The 15650-nt window shown below is 46.9% G+C and overlaps 1 long non-coding RNA gene across 1 annotated transcript in view; it reads right to left on the reverse strand.

The window, feature by feature from the left end:
- Positions 1 to 1041: 1041 nt before the first annotated feature.
- The window catches only part of LOC121004888, a 135367-nt gene continuing 120758 nt past the window's right edge, over positions 1042 to 15650 (reverse strand). Inside the window, exons 2-3 of the long non-coding RNA XR_005779837.1 lie at positions 8647 to 8755; positions 1042 to 1085 (exon numbers count right to left, since the gene is read on the reverse strand). This is a non-coding gene — a long non-coding RNA (uncharacterized LOC121004888). The remainder of the gene's footprint in view (positions 1086 to 8646; positions 8756 to 15650) is intronic.

A 15650-nucleotide genomic window follows, 5' to 3' on the forward strand; every position in this document is an offset into this window, starting at 1 on the left:
TGTGGGAGGTGTATCGTCTGTGTCCTCTGTATCCCCGCACCAGTGAAATTGCGGTCCGCAATGCACAGAACGACCGTACAACGGCCGTGTGCATGAGGCCTAAAAAAACACGAATAAAAATGTGATACACACCAAATTGGTATCAATAAAAGTTACAATTTACTCCACAAAATTTAGCCCTCACACGTAACTATAAAAAAAAGTTATGGGGGCCAGAATATAGTGATGAAAAGAAGAAAATATTTTTTCCCAAAGCCTTTATTTTTTTCCAGTATTAAAACAAAAAACAAACAAACAACACATACAAGCTTGGTGTCGCATAGTTAATATGTGCAGGCCCACGCTCTGACCTGACCCTGTGCACATCGGGTCACTGTGGAGAGGGCACCACAGTCCTCAGAGCAGCGGCAGCAGAGATACGGCAGGATAAGCCCCCTACACATGGAGAACAGTCCACAGTTTTTTATTGAAGTACTGATCATGGGGGTCTTATCTGACATAGGGGTAGTATGAGCTCAGATAAGACCCCCAAATCCTCATCAGACCAACAAAATAAGCCCCAGTGCTCACATAAGACACCACAAATCATACACCCCGTGCTCATAACTCCCCCCATGTCAGATCATCTGAGCATGGGGGGTTGCCTGAGCATTGTGGGTGATCAGAGCATGGGGGCAGCAGACGTACGGCAGGATAAGCCTCCAACACACGATTACTCGTTTGAATCGAGTAATTCGACACAAAAAAAAATCCTTGATGCTAATTTTTTGCATCAAAGATCAGGGCGGATTTGATTTAAATCAAACTGATTTAAATCACGATTTAAATCACTAGTCAGTAAGGCTTGATTTTAAATCATAGTTTTCTACATAAAGACTAATTCTTGCTGGTATAACTTATAATATGCAAGTAGATGAAGATTTTTTAGAATAACAACTTTTTATATTAGTTTGATTAGGTTGATTCTGTATTTATAGGTTTGTAGAAGTTAGGATTAAGGTATTTTTCTCAACTCTGTTCATGTTATAACATTTTTGCTGTGAAGAGGCATGTGATCTCTGCTGAGTCAAATTCAGTTTTGAGAGCTGCAAAAGTAAACCAAGCATCTGTGATAATATCTTGTAGGCAGAGAAACTGCCCAATAATCTTACAAAACCTCTGGAAGAGCATGACATTATGAACAGATTAATGGAACATATACAGCCTTATTCAACATAATTAAAAAACTAATCTTTATTTCATGATGGAATAACCTTTGGATGGTAATATTTTCCTCAAAAATCATTTTATATATAAAAAAAAAAAATCTGATTTAAATCAAAAAAATCAGATTTAAATAAAAAATCTGGTTTATTAGATTTTTTCAAAAAAATCATTGATTTTTATCCACCATGTCGAAGATTTGTTTGTGTCACGTGACCACGGAGCGGGAGTGAAGCGCTTGCTATTACTCCCGCTCCGTGGTCTCCCGCTGGCCCGCAATACTCACCTTTCCAGCAGGGGGACTCCGGACACTCCATAGCACATCCATGGTCCCGCACTGCACGGACCTCCTGACGTACGCACGCCATGACCTGACGCGCTGCGTGACGTCAGACGCAGAGCAGCGCGGAACAATGGAGTGTTGGCCGCGCCCCTGCTGGAAAGGTAAGTTGGTGCGATTAAGGCCGGGCGCCCGGAGTGCACAGCGTCATAGCAACCGTCATAGCAACCAATGATGCTGTGCACTCCGTGGGGGGGGGGGGGAGAAGAGCAGATGGCTCTGGGGTGGGGGAGAGCTGATGGCTCTGGGGTGGGGGAGAGCTGATGGATCTACAGCGCCACTTCGCCTCACAACATGCTAAAATGGACCACGACTTTCCGGCTGGTACCGAACTTCGCAAACACAAGCTTAATGCATTGAACAGACTCAGTTCTTTAAGAAACTTACAAAATATTCAGAAACTGTCACTCTTCCATCCTATCAACTGGCATGGAATATCGCTCGCGCCCAAAAAAAGGGGAATTTGTGAAAAGTTCCCTTAGTGACGCCATTGCAATCTTGTCTCCAGAAGATAAACGTTTGAAACGAATGGTATCAGACCTCCAATTGTCACGACATATGATGAGTCTACGGATATACAAGACAAGCCTCAGTTGGCAATTTTTGTACGGTCTGTATCAGACAACTGTACAATAAAAGAAGAGCTACTTGATATTGTCCCGTTAACAGACAGAACTCATGGCATCGATATGAAATGACCTTGATGACTGTAGTTGAAAAGGCAAATTTGCCATTATCAAAACTCACAGCCATAACCACAGATGGAGCACAGTCTATGATCTGTGAATGGCCTTGTCGGGCTACGTAAATGTGATGACAGATTTTCTGAATTTTGGACATTTCATTGCATCATTCATCAGGAGCAGCTGGTGTCTAAAAAGCTAAAAATTTAGACCACGTCATGATGCCTGTTCTGGAAATTGTCAATCTTATTCGCACTCATGCGCTTAATCACAGACAGTTCAGAAATCTCATTGCAGACCTTGATGAGAACCTTCCCAGTGATTTGCCACTTCACTGCTCTGTAAGGTGGCTTTCAAGAGGTAAGGTGATAACTCATTTTTTTTTTACTTTTGAGTCAAGTAAAGTTGTTTCTGGCAGAAAAACACAAAGACTATCCTGTGCTCTCCGATTCCTAGTGGATTTTGGATCTGGCATTTCTGGTGGACATGCTGCACCACCTGGATAGACTCAACCTTGAGCTCCAAGGGAAATTAAAGATGCTGCCCGATCTAGTGCAAACAGTTTTTGCATTTGTTAACAAGCTCAAGCTTTTTAAAACTCATCTGAGAAAGGGAGAACAAACACATTTCCCTTCTGTGGCAAATGTAAAGTGCCCAAGCTGCTGAGATCCTAAAAAGGAGAACTTCTTACTAAGAAGAACTTCTTGAAAACCTACAACAGACCTTTGAGGACAGATTCCAGGATCTACAACTGAAGAGGCCACAAATTACATTCCTCGTTAACTCTTTGGCTGCCGATTCAGATGGTTTGAAACCCGCACTGGTGAAGCAACAACTCAAATTGAGATGATTGAACTTTTGGAAGATGACCGACTCAGGTCAATTCTGAGTGAGGGAACTGTGGAGTTTTGGAAAATCGTGCCTATGGAGAAGTATCCCAATGTAAAACGAGCTGCACTGAAGCTTCTGTCAATGTTTGGCTCAACCTATGTTTGTGAATCTGTTTTGCGGACAAGAATAGAACATGTGGGGGATACAGTCAGCACAACCCTATATGCAGGTGCACATCGCTATAGCGAAATACATATACAAAGAAAAAGACACAAATGCAATAGCACTCTGCAACCAGCACTCCGTCCTGCCTCCATGCTGGATGTTGAATGAGGCATTGGTGTACATTTTGGCCAAAGCGTAATAAGCCACTCACCACGTCAAGGTCGCTTCTATGAGTGGTCCCTAACACTAGTTCCTACCTGTTTATGGGCCATGACAGCCACACAAAGTCCAGGGAGCGCAGGCACAGCATGAACGCCAGGCACCAGGGGCGGACTGAGAACCCTCAGGGCCCCCGGGCAAAATAAATCAAGGGCCCCCTTACAGGCCCCACCCATGTTCTGCTGCAAGCCCCACCCTTGTCCCGCCTCCAGCCACACCCCACACAATCTTTAATAAGATTTCAAAGTTAAAGTGACACAAAAGGCACCCAGACCACTTGAGCTCATTGAAGTGGTCTGGGTACAGTGTCCCTTTTGCAAATCGAGCTGCAATGTTCTAGAGAAACTGCATTGTTTACGTTCCAGCAATAAGTCAGCCTCTAGTAGCCACCTGAGGGCTTCCTGGATTAAAACAGACCTTTGGTCTGGTATCTGACGATGGACGTCCTCACACCCTGCATGATGACCTCCAGGGTCAGATTTTTCCCCATAGGAAAGCATTGATTCAATGCTTTCGTATGGGGTGATCTAATCTCAGCGTCCATTAGTGAGCCTCTGTTAGAAGCAGTGTGGGCATAACTACTGTGAAGGGGGCACATATCTGGGCATAACTACTGTGAAAGGGGGGGAGGCCCTTCACAGTAGTTATTAATCCCTTTCAGCAGTCCCCCCTTCAGTGAATGGGGGACTGCTGAAAGGGGTTAATAACTACTGTGAAGGGCCTAGCCGTCTGGGCAACCCCACAGATCATCCCCCCACCCACCTTGTACTTGTTCCACTGATCTGCTACTTGCGGGCTACATGGGCATGAGTTCAGTCACTTCGGTGCGCAATCCCGCGAGACCCGTGACCTACAGCGGCGGGTCTTGCGGGATCACGCGCTGCAGGATGGGATTGCCCACCGAAGTGACTGAACTCATTCCCGCACAGCCCACAAGTAGCGGAACAATTACAAGAGGGGTGGGGAATAGCCAAATTAAAAAATATTTTGAACCAAAAGGTGTTATGGGGGCTCTGTGGATGGCACTGTTGTGGGGGCTCTGTGGATGGCACTGTTGTGGGGGCTCTGTGGATGGCACTGTTGTGGGGGCTCTGTGGATGGCACTGTTGTGGGGGCTCTGTGGATGGCACTGTTGTGGGGGCTCTGTGGATGGCACTGTTGTGGGGGCTCTGTGGATGGCACTGTTGTGGGGGCTCTGTGGATGGCACTGTTGTGGGGGCTCTGTGGATGGCACTGTTGTGGGGCCTCTGTGGATGGCACTGTTGTGGGGGGGGATCTGTGGGTGACACATATATAGCACCTTATGCTATATATGTGTCATCCACAGATCCCCCCATAACAGTGTCCCTGTGAGTGAATGATCCCCAATACAGGGTCTGGGGGCCGGCATCTGGTGTTGTAATAGCAGCGGGGCCCGGTGCGGTCACTGTATTCTATTACACCGAGCCCCGCTCACTGTAATACTAATATTCATATGTGAACAACTTGAAATCCTCTGCGATGCTCTCCCTCTGAGCTCTCTGTACTCACAAACTCAGTAGCAGGCTGGGCGGCAGCGCAACTCACTGACGTCACACGCCTGCTCCTCCTACTTTATGAATGAAGCAGGCGGAGCCAGTGGCGTTGCTAGGGCTGGTGTCACCCGGTGCGGTAGAAAATGGTGTCAGTATCAAGTGCCACTCTCCTTCCCCCCATGTGCCAGTATCATAGTGCCACCCCCCCCCCCCCCATGTGCCAGTATCAGGTGCCAACCCCCCCATGTGCCAGTATCAGGTGCCTCTCTCCTCCCCCCATGTGCCAGTATCATAGTGCCAACCCCCCTCCCCATGTGCCAGTATCAGGTGCCAACCCCCCCCCATGTGCCAGTATCAGGTGCCAACCCAACCCCCCTCCCCCCATGTGCCAGTATCAGGTGCCTCTCTCCTTCCCCTCCCCATGTGCCAGTATCAGGTGCCAACCCCCCTCCCCCATGTGCCAGTATCAAGTGCCTCCCGCTCCCCCCATGGCAGTAACAGTCGGGTATTAAAAAAAAACACTTATACTTACCTCCATGTCAGCGATGCGATGCAGCCTCTTCCTGTGTCCCGCCCTGTATGTCCATATATGGAGTCAGTGCTTGTATTTCAGAAAAGTTTCTGCTGGGATTCGAACCCACGACCTTCTGTATCACAGGCAAAGCACCTAACCACACGACCATAAGTGCTGCATTGACACTGACTGAAAAAATATGAGACTTCTACTGTTATAGCTGGCTAAGTGTACATCTATACACATGACTGTGCCCTAACACACCCAGTACTGCTATATCTCTATATGACAGCTGTCCCAGCACACTCAGCATTGCTATATCTCTATATATGACAGCTGCCCCAGCACATCCAGCTCTGCTGCATCTATACACATGACAGCTGCACCAGCACACTCAGCTCTACTATATCTCTATATGACAGCTGCCCCAGCACACCCAGCTCTGCTACATCTATACACATGACAGCTGCCCAAACACACCCAGCACTGCTATATCTCTATATGACAGCTGGCCCAGCACACTCAGCTCTGCTATATCTCTATATATGATAGCTGCCCCAGGACACCCAGCTCTGCTACATCTAATACACATGACAGCTGCACCAGCACACTCAGCTCTACTATATCTCTATATATGACAGCTGCCCCAGGAAACCCAGCTCTGCTACATCTATACACATGACAGCTGCCCAAACACACCCAGCACTGCTATATCTCTATATGACAGCTGTCCCAGCACACTCAGCTCTGCTATATCTCTATATATGATAGCTGCCCCAGCACACCCAGCTCTGCTACAACTAATACACATGACAGCTGCACCAGCACACTCAGCTCTACTATATCTCTATATATGACAGCTGCCCCAGCACACCAAGCTCTGCTACATCTATATATCGCTAAGCATTGCTATACAGTAGATATATAGAGATATAGCAGTGCTGAGTGCGCTGGGGCAGCTGTCATGTGTATATATGTAGCAGAGCTGGGTGTGTTTGGGCAGCTGTCATGTGTATAGATGTAGCAGAGCTGGGTGTGCGTGGGAAGCTATCATATATAGAGATATAGCAGAGCTGAGTGTGCTGGGACAGCTGTCATATATATATATATATACTAGTGCTGGGTGTGTTATGGCAGCAGTCATGTGTATAGATGTACACTTAGCCAGCTATAACAGTAGAAGTGTAGAGTGTCAATGCCTCTCTTATGGTCGTGTGGTTAGGTGCTTTGCCTCTGATACAGAAGGTCGTGGGTTCGAATCCCAGCAGAAACTTTTCTGAAATACACAAGCACTGACTCCATATATGGACATACAGGAAAAGTTGCTACTGAGTTTGTGAGTACAGAGTGCTCAGAGGGAGAGGATCGCAGAGGATTTCAAGTTGTTCACATCACTGCTATATCTCTCCCCCCTTCCTGCTAGTGCCCCCCATAATGTACTAGTATAAAATGCCCCATATATAGTGCCCCAGTAGATGCCCTCAGTGTCCGGCCTCTGATAGGCTGCTGGCCTAGTGTCCCCCATAATGCCCCCCAATAATGTGCCAGTAAGTGTCCCCATAGATGCCCCCCCCATCATGTGCCAGTATCAAGTGCCTTTCTCCTCCCCCCCACATGTCCCAGTATCATAGTGCCACCCACCCAATGTGCCAGTATCAAGTGCCTCTCTCCTTCCCACCCCCATGTGCCAGTATCATAGTGCCAAACCCCCCCATGTGCCAGTATCAAGTGCCTCTCTCTTCCCCCCATGTCCCAGTATCATAGTGCCATCTCCACCCCCCCCCCCCCCCCAAAAAAAGTGCCAGTATCAGGTGCCTCTCTCCTTTCCCCCCCCATGTGCCAGTATCATAGTGCCTACCCCCCTCCCCATGTGCCAGTATCAGGTGCCAACCCCCCCCATGTGCCAGTATCAGGTGCCAACCCAACCCCCCTCCCCCCATTAGTATTACAGTGAGCGGGGCCCGGTGTAGTAGAATACAGTGACTGCACCGGGCCCCGCTGCCATTATCCGGGCCAGCATAACATTAAGACTACAATGTTATTCTGCGGCGGGCCCCCATCCCGGCGGGGCCCTCGGACCATGTCCGAAGTGCCCGACCGTTCAGTCCGCCCCTGCCAGGCACACTCTGCTTTTAACCCCGTCCGGTGCCATTACAGCTTTCATCGGATCCAGGGATGCAAGTACTGAGCATGCATGCATGCTGAGCCCACTATATACTTCTCCTGGAGCCAAGTGGCTCCACTATATACTATATAGTGGCTCCACTATATACTATATAGTGGCTCCACTATATACTTCTCCTGGAGCCAAATGGCTACTGGTAGGCCCTGTAGAAGTAGACTCAGTTTTATACGGACTTTAAAACCAGCCTCCAGGGCAGATTAACTGGTCAGGTGTGCATGACTGCATGGAGATCGCCACGCCTCCAATATATACTACAAAGAAAAAATGTGGGGGATACAGTCAGCACAACCCTATATGCAGGTGCACATCGCTATGGCGAAATACATATACATTTTCGGGAGCCGCGGACCAGAAGATAGGGGCCGCGCTCCGGAAATGCGGATGCGGACAGCACATTGTGTGCTGTCCGCATCTCTTACGGCCCCATAGAGAATGAATGGGTCCGGATTCATCCTGCAACGTTGCGGAACGGATCCGGACCCATTCTGCGGACATTTGAATGGACCTTTAAAGAATTGCTTCGAGTAGCAATGACTGAATACAAGCCAGATTTGAAACACATTGTGAAAAACAAAGATTGCCAGAAGTCTCACTAAATTTGTCTACATTACAGGTAGGAAAGGTGGTTTAAATACACTTTTAAAGGTTTGAAAACTCAATTGCAGTAATACTGTCGTGTACACGCATATTTGTGTAAATGTATAGCTTGTGGCTCCTGGCAGTCATTATTTTTTTTTTTTTTTGTGGCTCTTTGTGTCTGTAAGGTTGGCCACCCCTGGTCTATCTCATATATTAGTTTCACCTTTTACGTTGCATTACTGAAATAAATGAACTTTTGCACGATATTCAAATTTTTGGAGTTTCACCTGTATGTCCTTAGGCCAAAAGACATTTCAGCTATGAAACTGTGTCATTGTCCAGTCATGTAATCCGCCAAGTATCATAATAAAGGTAAATATAAATATATTTTATGACAGGACACCATAACTCACCAAGATGTATTGTCAGCTGCTTCATCTTCATCATCAGAGCTGGAGGAATTGTATCCAGACAGAAGCCCCAGTGATGATGGAGCAGAGTTCATGGCTTATTGATGGAATCCTAAAGAAAACTACAGGATTAAAAGTACTCTCCTTATTACAAGTATGGTCCACAAAAGAAATATCACAGGTCAAGCAAACACAAATGGCCAAATGTCACTGAAGGTGTTGTGCAGCAATATCTACACTACTCTTAAAAAGTTAGGGATATTTGGCTTGCGGGTGAAATTTCAGGATGAAACTAAATGCCTCTGAACTTTACAGGTGAACTTAATGTGGCCTTCTCTAAACTTTTAAATGCACATGTCCAACTGTTCATTGTTTCAGTACTTTTTGCATAACTTGCCTTTCTCTAACAAGGAACTTAAAGGGGTTATTCAACCCCTGAAACGTCCCCTCACAGAGCTTGTACTTACCTCGCTCCCCGGCACCCGTGTCTCTACTGGTCCCCGCACGACCGCCGCTTCTCCCCGTATGCAGATGAAAACATCTGGTTTCGGGAGGGTGGGGCATAGGAGGCTGGGCAGCCAATGGCAGGCGGTGATGGGGATGAGCCCCCCTAGTGTCACCCACGATGCTAGGGAGGATCGTCCCAGTCACCGCCTGCCATTGGTTTCCCCCCGACACCGAATGTTTTCATCCGTGCACAGAGAGAAGCAGTGATAGCTGTGCGGGGACTAGGAGCGACGGGATTCCGGGCGGCCAGGTAAGTACACTGTGTGTGAGGGGCTGGTGCATATGGGGGGGGGGGGGCGGGGCGTTTTGGGGGTTGGATAACCCCTTTAACGGCAAAATTCACAACAGGTGTTTGATCCATGAATCGCCCAATAAATTTCCTGGTTCAATTAGAATTGGTATTTAAACAGTCCTCCTCATCATGCTGTTCACATTTTGACATCATGAGACCAAATGACACCAAACATTTAAATCAACAGTACCTCACCATTGCAAAGCTTCAGGCAGGATGTTATAAGACAGAAGTGGCCACTGAGCTTAGAGTGTCACAGTGTCATTAGCAGGTTGCAAAAGAGATAAGGAGAGACTGGAAGAGACACAGAAAGGCATACAAGTTGATGTCCTTTGGCCACATCCCACACTGATGACCGCTTCATTGTGAACAATGCCCTATGGAAACGAATGACGAATGCCACACAACCCCAGCCACAACTTAAACACCTGTTGTGAATTTTGCCGTTAAGCTCCTTGTTAGAGAACAACAAGTTGTGCAAAAAGCACTTGAACAGTTGGATATGTGCATTCAAAAGTTTAAAGAAGGTCAAATTAAGTTCACCTGTAAAGTTTAGAGTGCATTTTAGGTGTAATAACAATTCTGACGCATCTATTCTTACGGCTCTATGTTGTGCCAGTCTTTATTATTTCTAATAGAAGTTATGAATGAAATACTCGCAGTCTGCAGTAAGGTAACAGAGGGGTGGTAACTGCGCTCTATCCAACCAGTGCTGTCATTTTCAGACTGTGCAGGTGCACATCCCCAACTTGTTGCCACCCCTCTGTACCCTTACTGCAGACTGCTAGCAATTTATGCACAACTTCTAGTAGAAATATTAAAGGAATGGAAATAATGCTACAAAATTATTACATGCAGAATCAGTGGCCTGAAGCCTATGAGGCAGTAGAACAGCGCAGGAGATCGCGATTACCTCACCGTGACCTCCTGCATCGGGTCTCGCGAGCTGACGTGGCGCGGGAAGGCACAGTGAGGCGTTCGTGACTGCCTGCGCTGGGACGCCACAAGCAATGATGGAGTGAGGAAGAGAGGCGAGTTAGTATTTTATCTTTTTGTGTAACTACCCTAAGGCATGCCATACTGGGGGCACTATGGAGGTGGGGGGCATTATCAGTTTAAATAGCAGAAAAAACTGAGAAGGCAGTTTTATATTATACAGAGGGGCCACATTATACAGAGGGGGCCAGTATATATATTAATTTTACAGAAGGGCCATTATATATTATAATTATACAGAGGGGCCATTAATAATGCCCCCTCTTTATAATTATAATATACACTGCTCAAAAAAATTAAGGGAACACTTAAACAACACAATGTAACTCCAAGTCAATCACACTTATGTGAAATCAAACTGTCCACTTAGGAAGCAACACTGAGTGACAATCAATTTCACATGCTGTTGTGCAAATGGGATAGACAACAGGTGGAAATTATAGGCAATTAGCAAGACACCCCCAATAAAGGATTGGTTCTGCAGGTGGTGACCACAGACCACTTCTCAGTTCCTATGCTTCCTGGCTGAAGTTTTGGTCACTTTTGAATGCTGGCGGTGCTTTCACTCTAGTGGTAGCATGAGACGGAGTCTATAACCCACACAAGTGGCTCAGGTAGTGCAGCTCATCCAGGATGGCACATCAATGCGAGCTGTGGCAAGAAGGTTTGCTGAGTCTGTCAGCGTAGTGACCAGAGCATGGAGGCGCTACCAGGAGACAGGACAGTACATCAGGAGACGTGGAGGAGGCCGTAGGAGGGCAACAACCCAGCATCAGGACCGCTACCTCCGCCTTTGTGCAAGGAGGAACAGGAGGAGCACTGCCAGAGCCCTGCAAAATGACCTCCAGCAGGGCACAAATGTGCATGTGTCTGCTCAAACGGTCAGAAACAGACTCCATGAGGGTGATATGAGGGCCCGACGTCCACAGGTAGGGGTTGTGCTTACAGCCCAACACCGTGCAGGATGTTTGGCATTTGCCACAGAACACCAAGATTGGCAAATTCGCCACTGGTGCCCTGTGCTCTTCACAGATGAAAGCAGGTTCACACTGAGCACATGTGACAGACGTGACAGAGTCTGGAGACGCCGTGGAGAACGTTCTGCTGCCTGCAACATTCTCCAGCATGACCGGTTTGGCATTGGGTCAGTAATGGTGTGGGGTGGCATTTCTTTGGAGGGCCGCACAGCCCTCCATGTGCTCGCCAGAGGTAGCCTGACTGCATTAGGTACCGAGATGAGATCCTCAGACCCCTTGTGAGACCATATGCTGGTGCGGTTGGCCCTGGGTTCCTCCTAATGCAAGACAATGCTAGACCTCATGTGGCTGGAGTGTGTCAGCAGTTCCTGCAAGACGAAGGCATTGATGCTATGGACTGGCCCGCCCGTTCCCCAGACCTGAATCCAATTGAGCACATCTGGGACATCATGTCTCGCTCTATCCACAGACTGTCTTGCTCTTGCACCACAGACTGTCCAGGAGTTGGCAGATGCTTTAGTCCAGGTCTGGGAGGAGATCCCTCAGGAGACCGTCCGCCACCTCATCTGGAGCATACACAGGCGTTGTAGGGAGGTCATACAGGCACGTGGAGGCCACACACACTACTGAGCCTCATTTTGACTTGTTTTAAGGACATTACATCAAAGTTGGATCAGCCTGTAGTGTGTTTTTCCACTTTAATTTTGAGTGTGACTCCAAATCCAGACCTCCATGGGTTAAAAAATTTGATTTCCATTTATTTATTTTTTTGTGTGATTTTGTCGTCAGCACATTCAACTATGTAAAGAACAAAGTATTTCAGAAGAATATTTAATTAACTCAGATCTAGGATGTGTTATTTTTGTGTTCCCTTTATTTTTTTGAGCAGTGTATAATGGCCCCTGTGTAATATTAGGATATAAAATGGCCCCCTCTGTATTATTAGTATATATAATCCCCTCTGTATTAGGGCTCATGCACACGACCGTTTGCCCTCCGAGACACACGGTCCGTGAGCGGGCCATATGTCCCGGAGCGGCATACATCGTGCGCACGGAAGCACACAGCATCATAGGTTGCTATGATACTATGCGCATCGAGCCGCCCGCTGGGCTATTGTCCAACACTCCTAATATCACACACAGCATTATAGTAACCTAAGATGCTGTGCGCTCCCGTGCGCACAATGTAAGCTGGTCCGGGACATATGGCCCGCTCACGGACCGTATGTCTCGGAGGGCATACGGTCGTGTGCATGAGCCCATATTAATATATAATAGGCCCCTCTGTAGTTATTAGTATATATAAAAGCCCCCTCTGTATTATTATAATCATGGTGGTCTGAACTCCAGGTCTCCCACCAATCATCAGTAAATGGAGATCCTGCTTTCCTGCAAGTCATGCACCCCAATTTTTTGTTTACAAAGACACAATAACCCCTACAGTACATACACAGGCTATGCTGAACACTGCATCTTGTCCTGTTCACATGAAAAAGTACAGATATAGCCATATGTACGGTACATTGATGAAGGGGATGCAGTGTCCCATGGCCCCTTCAGTGCGATGATCAGCAGAGGCACTGTACCTCCACTTATCAAACATTTGGAAATTGATATGCTGCACAGGCAGCAAGATGATAAGTTGAGGGACACAGCAACGTAGAAGAAGCAGGGAAAGCGGAAGACGTTTCCTGTAACACCACAGATAACACAGTGATAATTCCCTGAGTACAGATAATGTAGTAGATAGATAGACCATTATTGTGATGTTAATTATACAACGAAGCTTGATTTGGAATAAAGACCAACAGCAAGCAATAACATAATAAAATAATAATAAAAACAGGGTGGCCAGCCACCGAGCCAAGCATACGCATATAGAGGAACTCTGCTGCATCACACTAAGATCTGGGTCCATCCTGTCCCATCCAGCCAATTACTATCTGTCTACTGCTTCATCTGTCATCCAGGCAGCTGCCCAAATCCAGACTCTTCATTTAACATCTCTCTAGAGGTATCCTCGTCCTGCGGCTTGTATGACATCAAGGCCTAGCAGGACTGAAAGCCGCGGCCTTGCCTAAGCCATGGCTGGTGACCTCGCTACCTCTGCCCGAAAGAAAACAGCATGCCTTATCTTCCCAGGCTCCACCTAACCCCACATTCCTGCACCTGAAGGAAGGGCAAGGGCCCGAAACGAGTTATCTGGTTCTTTAACCCGTTCCCGACATCTGACAATGTACAGCACAGTAGGAAGTGACCAGCAGCAGGGGTCCATTATACGCCGGAATCAGTGAATACACCAATGCAGACGCTTTAACTGTTTGTATGCCAAGGTCAGCGCTGACGACGGCATGTATGGTGTCACAGGTTAAGGGGAAGGGAAAACACCAAATACACACCACAACGAATAGACAACAATCTAGGCCTCAAAAGCTAAGGAAGAGGGATGGTGACATCCTAGTAATCCCTGGGCCTTTCTCTAACTCCTGCCAGTATGAGCAGATCCTGATGGTGGAAATACTCATACACCAGATACCTAAAACCCTGCTAAAACTGACGAGCCCTAGGATAGGTAGCAGGGGATAAGACAGAATGAAGGAACCTGCGTCTCCCTGAGGCCTAGAAACAACACACACCAAATAATAAGAAACAGCGAAGGCAACAAATACTTAGCTTAGGGATGTATGGAGAAGCAGGAGATCCAAAACCAACCAGCACTAGCAACTCCAAACAGAAACTATCAACCGCATGGTAAGCAGTGTGAGGCGAATCTAAATAGAGCCTCATCACTGATGACGAGCAGCACCTGAGAAGAGGTGAGATCCTGAAAAAAAGCAAACATACATAGAGGAAAACACAGAGACCTGTCAGATAGCCTCACGTGCAGCAAGTCTATCCGATCTTCTCACCTCACTCACAGGAGGGACCATGACGGTACCCCCCTTCTACAGGTGGCCTCCGGAAACCAAGGACCGACTTTATCAGGATGCGCCTTGTGAAAGGCCCTCACAAGGCGACTGGCATTAACGTCGGTTGCAGGAACCCACATTCTTTCCTCTGGACCATAACCCTTCCAGTGCACGAGGTACTGAAGAGATCCACAAAGAATACGTGAGTTCACTATCCTGGCAATCTGAAACTCAAGATTTCCAACCACCATGACAGGAGGTGGTGGCAGGGAGGACGGTTCAGCAGATTCAACATATATTTTCAGCAATGACTTGTGAAACATTATGAATCTACAAAGCCTGCGGGAGCTCAAGACGAAAAGCAACCGGATTAATAATGGCAGAGATCTTGTATGGCCCAATAAATCTTGGCCCCAACTTCGAAGAGGGTACCTTTAACTTAATGTTTCTTGTGGACAGCCACACAGAATCACCCACTCTCAGGTCTGGACCACTCGTCTCTTGTCAGCCATACGTTTATACTTTTTGCCCATTTTATTTAAATTGTTTTGAATGGTCCGCCAAATAGATGACAACGAAGAGGATAATCTTTCCTTTTCAGGTATACCAGACGTCTCAGTACCAAAAAATGTGCCAAACTGCGGATGGAACCCATATGCACCAAAAAACGGTGACTTATCAGTGGACTCCTGTCTACGGTTATTTATGGCAAACTCTGCCAACGACAAAAATGAAGACCACTCCTCTTGATTCTCAGAGACAAAACATCTCAAATAAGTCTCCAGAATCTGGTTAGTGCGCTCAGTCTGCCCGTTCGACTGAGGATGAAAGGCCGAAAAGAAGACCCCTAGACGAGTACAGAACGCCTTCCAGAATCTGGAAACAAATTGAGTCCCTCTATCAGACACCACATTAGAGGGAATGCCGTGTAGTTTCACGATTTTAATCGACAAACACTTGAGCGAGAGTTTTGGCATTAGGTAAACCTGATAATGGTTTAAAGTGCACCATCTTGCTGAAGCGGTCAACAACCACCAGAATCACAGTTTTCGCAGTGTCATGCATTTTCATAAGTGTATAATCGTATCTGAAGATATTATAGTCTAAATATCAATGCTCATTGCCTTTAAGTATAATCACAGACTGAACCAGAGTCTAAAATCTTTTCTATAGGTTAAAACAGGCCGAGATGAGGTTATGCTGAGTTCAGTTTGGGTAAAATGTTTGTAGGGACATAGAGTGCATTGTCTCTTAAAATTGAGATTATGAGCAGATGTGGTATATCTGTTAATGCTATGATGGGTCCTACAGACATGTGTCTGTG

The sequence above is a fragment of the Bufo bufo genome, chromosome 6 (assembly GCF_905171765.1).
Source record: "Bufo bufo chromosome 6, aBufBuf1.1, whole genome shotgun sequence".
NCBI classification, from domain to species: domain Eukaryota; kingdom Metazoa; phylum Chordata; class Amphibia; order Anura; family Bufonidae; genus Bufo; species Bufo bufo.